We start from the raw sequence: 10,776 nt of genomic DNA, 5'->3' as shown, positions 1-10,776 counted from the left end.
TTGACCAAGTTAAGCTGCTCATGATGTTATTGTTCAAATATTTGTGACATTTAATTTATTGAAGATTTGTGCCTACATGAGTTCTGAGACCTGATCTGCTATCCAACGATTATGATTTAACACTGCATTATAATTATATAAAAGGCCATTAGATATTCTCAGACCAGATTTGCCCTAACAAATGTCACCTTAGATATTAATTTAGAATCCTCTACATTTCATTAGCTCTACTGTCACGACTTCTGCCGAAGTCATTGCCTCTCCTTGTTCGGGCGGTGCTTGGCGTTCAACGTCACCGGTCTTCTAGCCATCATTGATCCATTTTTCATTTTCCATTGGTTTCGTCTTGTCTTCCCACACACCTGTTTTCAATCCCATTCATTACCTGTTGTGTATTTAACCCTCTGTTTCCCCTCATGTCTTTGTCAGAGATTGTTTATTGTCAGGGTAGTGTTTTTAGTATAGGTGCGCGACGGGTCTTCGTACCCATATTTGTTTATTTTCATTTTTCTATTTAGTGTTATGGAGCATGTTACTTGGACATTTATTAAAAGACTCCATTTTACACTCCGTTTGACTGTCCTGCGCCTGACTTCCCTGCCACCTATACACACATCTGACATCTACAGGGACATTTTATTGATCTGAAAGTATTTTCATTTAGAAGCCAAGAGTTCCGAGAGCCGTGTCATACCAATTATTATTGGATTATTCACTAATGTCTTTGGATCAAAATAAATAAACCAACATTATTTCTGGTATTCTTTTAATAAATAAAGTTTTGGCCAAATTAATCGGCTCATGTTGCGTGTGTTCAGTTATTTGTGAAATTCTGGTTACAATGAACAACATTTCTAACTATCACAGACCACATTTGCCCTATCAAAAAATGCATCAAGCATTATGTGCATTTTTATATTTGAGTCAAATTAAATTACATTTGTACCACTTTAGATGCTGTGTTTCTATTTACAGTAGTGGACAGCTGGAAGCATTTTAAAAATGTGTTTTCAAACACTTGTTGTTGACAAGTGTAGCAGGTGGGGCCCATCATGCAATGTTTCCATGATGGGCTATTAGTAGGACAATAGACTCTTCATAATTTATTTACAAAATGGTAGTTTAATAGCCTGGCTACTGTAGGGGAGAAAATTCCCCCCCAATTTCAATTTATTCGATGCTTAAGTACTCAAGTTTTACATTTCTAACTCAACCTCATGCAACTGCAAAATGCTGGACAAAGCATACAGTATCTGTTCATCTTTATGCTTTCGTTAATAAAATAACAAGACTTTCAAAATGCAATGTTTTATTTCAGCTACTGTACATCTCAGTTACATTTTAGTTGCACTTCCACCCAGCTACACCCAGCTACAAGCCAAAATGTCTTGATGGCCTTGACCAGTTCATCTTTGCTTGGTCGAGGTACGGATGAATGTTTTCAGTTGATGCCAAACTAGTTTGATCGGGTTTATAAATCAGGAGACTTGCATGTAGAAATGAAAAATATACTCTAGGCCTACCGTAGGTGACATGAGTCTCACTAGTGTTGTGTAATTTGCTGTTAAGTGTTGTAGGACTTTTATTTATTTAACTATATAAAGGTGTACTTACCCTGATGGCATCTTGACCCAGTTTATGACCTAATTTTCAATGCAGACCCAGGCGGCAGTGTGTTTTGGGTCATTGTCTGCATTTTTTTTTTTTTTTGCCTAACAGCCAGCATTAGGTACAATACTAGAAATATACATGTAAATAGACCAAAACATAACAAAATATTGCCATAATCCTTCCTTGACAGAAACAATGTGTTCCCAGATACACCTCTGACTGTCACGACTTCCGCCGAAGTCTGTCCCTTTTCTTGTTCGGGCGGTGTTCGGCGGTCGACGTCTCCAACCTTCTAGCCATCACTGAGCCATTTCTCATGTTCCATTGGTTTTGTTTCGTCTTCCTTCACACCTGGTTCCAATTACATGTGTATTTAACCCTCTGTTTGATTGGATGTGATGCACTATTTCGTTTTGGTGTGCAATGGGTTTTGTACCCACTTGTTTTGTACATTTTGTTTTTTGGAGTTTTGTCAGCATTTATTAAACTACTCTGTTTATACCAAGTTTGTTCTCCTGCGCCTGACTTCCCTGCCACCAACATGCACCCCTTACACTGACATAGTGTCCAGCATATCTCGATTATTTCTTCCTCAATGAAATCTCGAGCTATGATAGCTGAAAAAGGAGGCAACAGTGGAACACATGGCAGTCTGTGAGGTGTTGGCAACAATATTGTATGTACATTTAGCTTTGCAAATAGCAAAACTTACCATCAAACATGGGCCTGATCCCTGGCGAGAATTGTCCTCCACACATGGAGTTCGACAGGATGCTTGGGACTCGGCTTGCTTGATCTTTTTTTTCCCCTGTCGCAATTGCTCAAAGACTACATTGAATTACATTGAATGTCTCGCCAGCTTTGGTCCATTCCTGGGCCTGCAGCACAGTTTTTGTCAGACAAATCATTGGGTCGACACTTCAGAATAGTACAAAACAAGAGAACGCACATGGTTAATGTTCTGAAAAAAATGCATTCTATGTACACTACCGTTCAAAAGTTTGGTCACTTAGATGTCCTTGTTTTTGAACGAAAAGCCATTTCTTGTCCAATAAAATTACATCAAATACAGTGTAGACATCGTTAATGTTGTATATGACCATTGTAGCTAGAAACGTCTGATTTAATGGAATATTTACACAGGTGAACAGAAGCTCATTATCGCTAACCATCACTCCTGTGTTCTAATGGCACATTGTGTTAGCTAATCCAAGTTTATAATTTTAAAAGGCTAATTGATCATTAGAAACCCCTTTTGCAATTGTTAGCATGCTGTTTTGATTAAAGAAGCAATAAAACCTTCAAACAAGTTCAGAATCTGGAGCATCATTTGTGGATTCTATTACAGGCTCGAAATGGCTAGAAACAAAGACCTTTCTTCTGAAACTCGTCAGTCTATTCTGATTTTTTATTTTTTATTTCACCTTTATTTAACCAGATGGGCTAGTTGATGTTCTCATGAGCAACTGCGACCTGGCCAAGATAAAGCAAAGCACTTCGACACATACAGAGCTACACATGGAATAAACAAAAATACAAACAATAATACAGTAGAAAGATCTATATACAGCATGTGCAAATGAGGTAGGATAAGAGGTAAAGCAATACATAGGCCATGGTTGCAAAGTAGTTATAATATAGCAATTAAACACCGGAATGGTAGGATATGAAGATGAATTTGCAAGTTGAGATACTGGGGTGCAAAATGAATGAATGAATACAGTATGGGGATGAGGTAGATTGGATGAGCTATGTACAGGTGCAGTGATCTGTAAGCTGCTGTGACAGCTGGTGCTTAAAGCTAGTGGGGGAAGTAAGTCTCCAGCTTCAGATATTTTTGCAGTTTGTTCCAGTCATTGGCAGCAGAAAACTGTAAGGAAAGGCGACCAAATGAGGAATTGGCTTTGGGGGTGACCAGTGAGATGCGTGCTACGGGTGGGTGCTGCTATGGTGAGCTGAGAGAAGGCGGGGCTTTACCTAGAAGAGACTTGTAGATGACCTGGAGCCAGTGTTTGGTAACTGAAGCCAATGAGAGCATACAAGGTCGCAGTGGTGGGTAGTACAGTATATGGGGCTTTGGTGACAAAACAGAACGCACTGTGATAGACTGCATCCAATTTGTTGAGTAGAGTGTTGGAGACTATTTTGTAAATAACATCGCCGAAGTTGAGGATAGGTAGGATGGTCAGTTTTACGAGGGTATGTTTGGCAGCATGAGTGAAGGATGCTTTGTTTAGAAATAGGAAGCAGACTCCATATTTAATTTTGGATTGGAGATGTTTAATGTGAGTCTGGAAGGAGAGTTTACAGTCTAGCCAGATACCTAGGTAGTTGTCCACATATTAAGTCAGAACCGTCCAGAGTAGTGATTCTGGACGGGCAGGCAGCGATCGGTTGAAGAGCATGCATTTAGTTTTACTTGCATTTAAGAGCAGTTGGAGGCCATGGAAGGAGAGTTGTAATGGCATTGAAGCTCATCTGGAGGTTAGTTAACAGTGTCCAACAAAGGGCCAGAGGTATACCTCTTCTGCTTAGAGGTGGATCAAAGAATCACCAGCAGCGAGAGCGACATTATTGATGCATACAGAGAAGAGTCGGCCCAAGAATTTAACCCTGTGGTACCCCCATAGACTGGCAGAGGTCCGGACAACAGGTCCTCCGATTTGACATACTGAACTCTATCGGAGAAGTAGCTGGTGAACCAAGCGAGGCAATCACTTGAGAAACCAAGGCTGTGGAGTCTGCCGATAAGAATGTTGTTGAATGACTGAGTCCATAGCCAGGTCGACGAATACGGCTGCACAGTAATGTCTCTTATCGATGGCGGTTAGGATATTGTATAGGACCTTGAGCGCGGTTGAGGTGCACCAGCTCTGAAACCAGATTGCATAGCGGAGAAGGTACGGTGAGATTCGAAATGGTTGGTAATACAGCAAATGAAAGATAAACATCTTGCTCATCTACCCGTCATGTCCGATTTTTTTTTATTTTTAATTTTGTAATATTTATTATTATAATTTTTTTTTACAGCGAAAACACAACATATATTTATGTTAGACCACCACCAAATCAAAAGAAAAACACAGCCATTTTTTTCAGCCAAAGATAGTCACAAAAACAGGATTAGAGATAAAATGAATCACTAACCTTTTGAAAATCATCAGATGACATGTTACACAATACATTTATGTTTGGTTCGATAATATGCATATTTATATCCACAAATCTCGGTTTACATTGACGCCATGTTCAGAAATGCCTCCAAAATATCCAGAGGAATTATAGAAAGCTACGCCAGATAACAGAAATACTCATAAACTTTGACTAAAGATACATATATATATATATATAATTAAAGATCCACTGGTTCTTAATGCAACCGCTGTGTCAGATTTTTTTTAAACTTTACGAAAAAAGCCTACCTTGCAATAATCTGAGACTGCGCTCAGACGTAAATATATTTCTCCGCCATGTTGGAGTCAACAGAAATTACATCATAAATATTCCCTTACCTTTGATCTTTCATCAGAATGCAGTGCAAGGAGTCCAAGGAGTTCCACAATAAATCGTTGTTTTGTTCCATAATGTCCAATACTAGAGTCCAATTAGCTGCATTTGCTAGCACTTTCAGCTCACGTGCCCAAAAGCTGATGCTGGTCCAGGAAAACTCTGACGAAAACTTAAAAAATATATATTCCAGGTCGAATAAACAGAGTTCAGAGTTCTTTGCCATGAGGTGCCATGTTGAACTTCCAGTGACCAGTCAGTATGAGGGAGTGTGAGAGCGATGACATCAAATTTAACACACCAATCCCCATTCACACCTGAGACTTTTTAACACTAACGCGTCACATGACACCGGGGAGGGAAAATGGCTGATTAGGCCCAATTTTGACATTTTCGCCTAGGGGTGTACTCACTTTTGTTGCCAGCGGGTTAGACATTAATGGCTGTGTGTTATTTTGAGGGGACAGCAAATTTACACTGTTAGACAAGCTGTACACTCACTATTTTACATTGTAGGAAAGTGTCATTTCTTCAGTGTTGTCACATGAAAAGATATACTCAAACACATTTTAGAAGCTAAAATCACGTTTCATCCCATCACAAATAATTTCATATTCAAACATTTAAATTGAACAACAATTCCATGTGAATCCGATAACTCTGTGTAGACTTTGCACTGTAGAGTTTTTCATCTTATCATTGATGAGAATGTCTCAGATGACAACCGAACTGACATCATTATTCATTAAGTACCACCACATATGTTCAATTGGTCGGATTACCAGAATATAGTTAATTTCCACCCACCTTCTGATGTTCCTAGAATCTCTAACCAAGGGGTTTGCAAATGTAACATCAGTAGGGTAGAGAGGAATAAGAGGGGATGACTGTCATAAACCTACCCCCGGGCCAACGTCATGACAACTGTATTTATTAGTTTAGACTATGCAATATTTAAGGATGACACCAATTCCCTTCAGTATCTAGGATTGTCAGATGGTATACTGTTCCATCAGTGTTACCTTCTTTTTCAATGTTCACAGGTAAACGGTAATTTAGAAATTATTCTGTAAAAACCAAACAATAAAATGTTGACATGAAAGCATCAAGAACTGATGTATTATCTCTATTGTACTTCTCCAGATAATTCATTCCATGTTCTGCAATGGGGATTACATTAGGGACAGGTTATAGAAAATAGTTGATTATGTACACAAAAATATGGCTTCCTTGTGATGGCAGGACATACAGTGCATAGTGAAAGTCTATACACCCCTTGCACAATCTTCACATTTTCCTGTTTTAAAATTATATTTTAAAAGGGATTCAATTAGAATGTTTTTCTGCCTACAGATCTCCACAATCTCCTCCACATTTTTAAAGTGAAAGAAAATTATAGAACATTTTCCTAATGAGCAAAGATGTTTTGATCGTGGACAGGCTAACCACACCGCTCGCGTCGCATTGCAAAATAAATGTAGAAATCTGTTATTCAATTATTGCACCCACACTGCTCGTGCGTGCCAACGAGCATCTGTGTTGCCAAGGGCTAAAATAGAAATCAGTTATATTTATGATGCAGATCGCACTGCAAGACCTGCCTCTCCCATCTCCTCATTGGTTTATAGAAAGGTACCCATGTGCCATCTCCTCATTGGTTATACCCATGTGGGTGACTGAAAGACGAATGAGGTCAGTGGCGGTAATGCACCTAATTTATGAAAGTTGCCAATCGCAGAAAGGGAAGAGAAGAAAAAGCCTGGAAGGAATAGATGACTAGAAATGATTCAGTTGACTGTTTTATGTGTGGATTAATTGGCGGAGTAGAGGACCTTGTGCATTTCAGGCAAAATAATAACTCAATGTTTATATCCCATGACAAATTAGCTAGCAACAGCAAGCTAGCTAAATAGGACAAATTAGCTAGGAAGTGCAAGCTAACTAGCTAAATTGCCTTAAATGTTTAATGCTTTTTGACCTGTCCCCAAATTAATATAATTGATTCAGAGTTTTTGATATTTTAACCTGCGTGTCGTGATCGTGTTTGGTGTGGGGACAAAATAAATGAATGCACGATGGCGCACACTCACAGCCGGTTTGGGTCCGTGTAAGAATAAAGGCTCCAATAGGGTTATTCGGCTGTCCCCATTGTGTTCCCGAAAAGGTTCTACTTTGAAACAGGTAGACAGAAAAAATATATACTAAGAGAATATCTTCACACACCAGAGTTAATACTTGATGGAAGCACCTTTGGCAGCCATCATTTTGAATAATATTCCACCAGCCTTGCCAAACTCTTATGGCAACATTTATCCATTGTTTTTGTCAAAATTGCTCATTACATTTTGTTGGGAATCATTGGACAGCAATATTCAAACTTTGTCTGATTTTCAAGCTAATTTAAAATCAGGACTGAGACTGGACTACTCAGGAACACTCAACACCTTTTGGAAAGCCGTTCTGGTGTGTCATTGGCATTAAACCTTATGAAATTGTCCCTCTGACTGTTAGGTTTTCAGAAGACTGAACTAGGTTTTCCTCTAACTTTTTACCTGGGCTTTGTTCCTTTCATGTCTTTTTGATCCTGAAACATTTTAGATTTCATTTTTAAAACGTGAAGTCTGTGCAAGGGGTGTGTAGACTTTCACTGGTGCCTAGTGTTTTCTGGGCATGGGGAATGTTTCACATGATCAAGGAACAAGCTTGTATTTGACTGGTCACCACAGCACTATTTCCTTGATGTAATATACAAGTTTATGAACTGAGTTTTAATTGTGTTTTTTATTACAAGAATGTGTATTCGAAAGGATACTTCTCTCAGAACACTAATTTATAATTCAGTATAATTTAGATATCAAATTACATCTAGAGATAATGAATCCAGCAAAACCAGCTTAGTACTTTCTATTATATAGAAAATATTTAAATCGACTTGATTACCATTGTAATGATTTTACCATTCCAAATCGGAGGCGAGGTTTTGGCAGAAAATGTGATTCTACAAATATTTTAATTACTGTTTGTACGAAATGGTCAGTGAGGCAATATGTATTCTTGGTGGGATTCTCCAATAGCAGATTGTTCTTCAGTTATAGCATAGTCAGTTCTCTCATATCACTGTACAAGGGAAGGGGAGAGTTGTTGTGAGTCCATATAATTTCAAACTGGAAGCTGTCATGTAAGCATGAATGCTAACACCTGTTTTCAAAAGACGGTGTGTACTAACTTTCAAACCTTCATTATGGAAGTTAAAATCACAAGTTTCAAGTCCATAATCCCACAAACACCATTGTTTGACACCGTGATGGTAAGCTAAGGTTATATATTTTCATTCCTTACCCTGAATAACAGTCCTTCAGTCTCATGTATTGAAGGTTAGTTTCATAATCATATAACATTAGTGAAGTGGCTCACCATTGGGGAAAGTCGGAGGCTTTAAAATATATATAAAATGTAACTATACAACAAAAAGTAAAAAAAAGAAGAAAAAAAATAGTTAACTGAAGACACATTTGACTTGAGTAAGCACTGCAAGTGTGCTCATGTTGGCTAGAGTGATGACCCAAACATTCTGCTCAAACATTAAGGGGGGATAAATCCTAAAATGTATCCCTGCATTAACCTCTCTGCGCACCAAACCCGTTAGCGGGATGAAATTCGACAACATACGGTGATCGTTACATGAATAGTCATATTAACATTCATGAAAATACAATTGTCTCACATTTTTCGAAATCCTAGAATTTTGCTAATCCAACTGCGTTGTCAGATTTAAAAAAGGATTTACTGCGAAAGAATACGATGCGAATATCTGAGGATAGATCCCCATAAAAAAAAAAAACTCTTTCAACCAGCACAGGCGTAACAAAATCACAAACTGCAATAAAATAAATGTACCTTTGACGATCTTCCTCTGTTTGCAATCCCAATGCTCATTGTTACACAATGAATGGTCTTTTGTTTGATAAAATCAATTTTTATAGCCTAACACTAAACATTTTGTGAACCGCTTGTGTCGTGAATTCCGTCTCATTCCATTTTCGATGACACATTCGATGTAAATACACACACTAAACGTGACTTTTCCAGTCATGTTTGGTTTCATTGCAATCAACTGGTTTGTTTGGAACACAACCAAACTTGATGGGTCATTTCGCGGGACGTATTGACTGAAAGAAACCGATTTAAAGACAACAAGTAATGACATCATTGTGCACCAATGATATGACTGCTGTTTCGTTGATTGACTGTATTTTAACACAATGACCACTGATCGTCTTGAAATCTAGCTGGGTAGATAGCCAATGAGCTGAGGTAAACGGCAATATGTAATGTTTATGTGTTGGAAGACCAACCCATGTAGTAAACTCCGGCGTAAAGAGGGTCATTCGCCATTGAAGTTTCATACTGGAAGGAGCAACGCATGTTACGCACAGCGTTGTTTTGGTAAAGCGCATTTTCAGCTGTTTATATATCAATCAGTATGGTGACTAAGTCAGGGAAAGCTAAATCTAAGTCTAGATATATAGATGTACACACAGATTGTTGGAGGATGATTCATTTAGCAATTCCCAAATGGAGGAATATTTTTTGGAACGGAGAGGACATTGTTTTTGGACCGGTAAATTCTTCTCATGCTAATGGCAGGCCCACAACAATGGCCAAAGTGAAATGGAGACAGTAGATACAGCTGGTCTGTTGTAATATAATAAAGAGAGTAGATCTAGCAGGTCTATAATAATATATTGAACCTTATGTTCCCTGTACTCTATATATATGTTTATTATACCTGTTGATACAGGGCTCATATGTGAAACTATTCTAACTGAAAATTTTCTTTCACAGTGACACTGACTCCGAATGGGAGCCCCCAGTGCCAAGGTGTCCATCCCCCACTGAAGCTGGTTCATCCAGCTCCTGCCACAAGTGGTGTTCATTTGCCCAAATGTATTTCTGCAGGCATGGATGGGCCAAAAGGGCACAGCATGGAGGCGTCAACGTGTTCTTCGCTAAATTAAGTCCCACATCACCTGCACCACATGCTTGGTGACCCTCTGCTTTACAACAGAAAGAGACTGCTATGGCACCTGGCATCAGCAGCACAATATTGTGTAGAGGACTGCGGGTCTTCCAAATATTGAAAGTGTTATTTTGTAAATTATATATTTTTTCTTAATGTTTTTTTCATTTTTTTTTTTTGGGGGGGTAGAATACCATTTTGGTATTTTGTATATAGTTATTCCATTCAATGGCCACTTGGGTACATTTGGGCTACTTGTGTGGGACACCTGGGTGACTTCATGATAAATGTCACGTAGCACACGCATTTTGGAAGTTATTATTCTGAAACTTTGCACAAGTACTGTTGCCCTCTTATGTTTTTCACCGAAATTGTCCCCATCCTCTATCTGAATGTTTGTTTTGTCTTGTTCATTTTAAAGATGATACAACAATAAAATGTTTTTTTCATTGTATTATCTAAACCAGATCTATTGTGTTATATTCTCCAACATTAAATTCACATTTACACAAACTTTTCTTTCAAATTAAATCAAAAATATGCATATCCTTGGTTCTGAGCCTGAGCAGTTAGATTTGGGTATGTCTTCAGGTGGACATTGAAAAAAGTAGGGGGGTAGCTGTAAGAGGATAAAGAAA

Source organism: Oncorhynchus nerka, linkage group LG4 (genome assembly GCF_034236695.1).
Source record: "Oncorhynchus nerka isolate Pitt River linkage group LG4, Oner_Uvic_2.0, whole genome shotgun sequence".
NCBI lineage: Eukaryota > Metazoa > Chordata > Actinopteri > Salmoniformes > Salmonidae > Oncorhynchus > Oncorhynchus nerka.
This window is presented reverse-complemented; position numbering follows the sequence as displayed.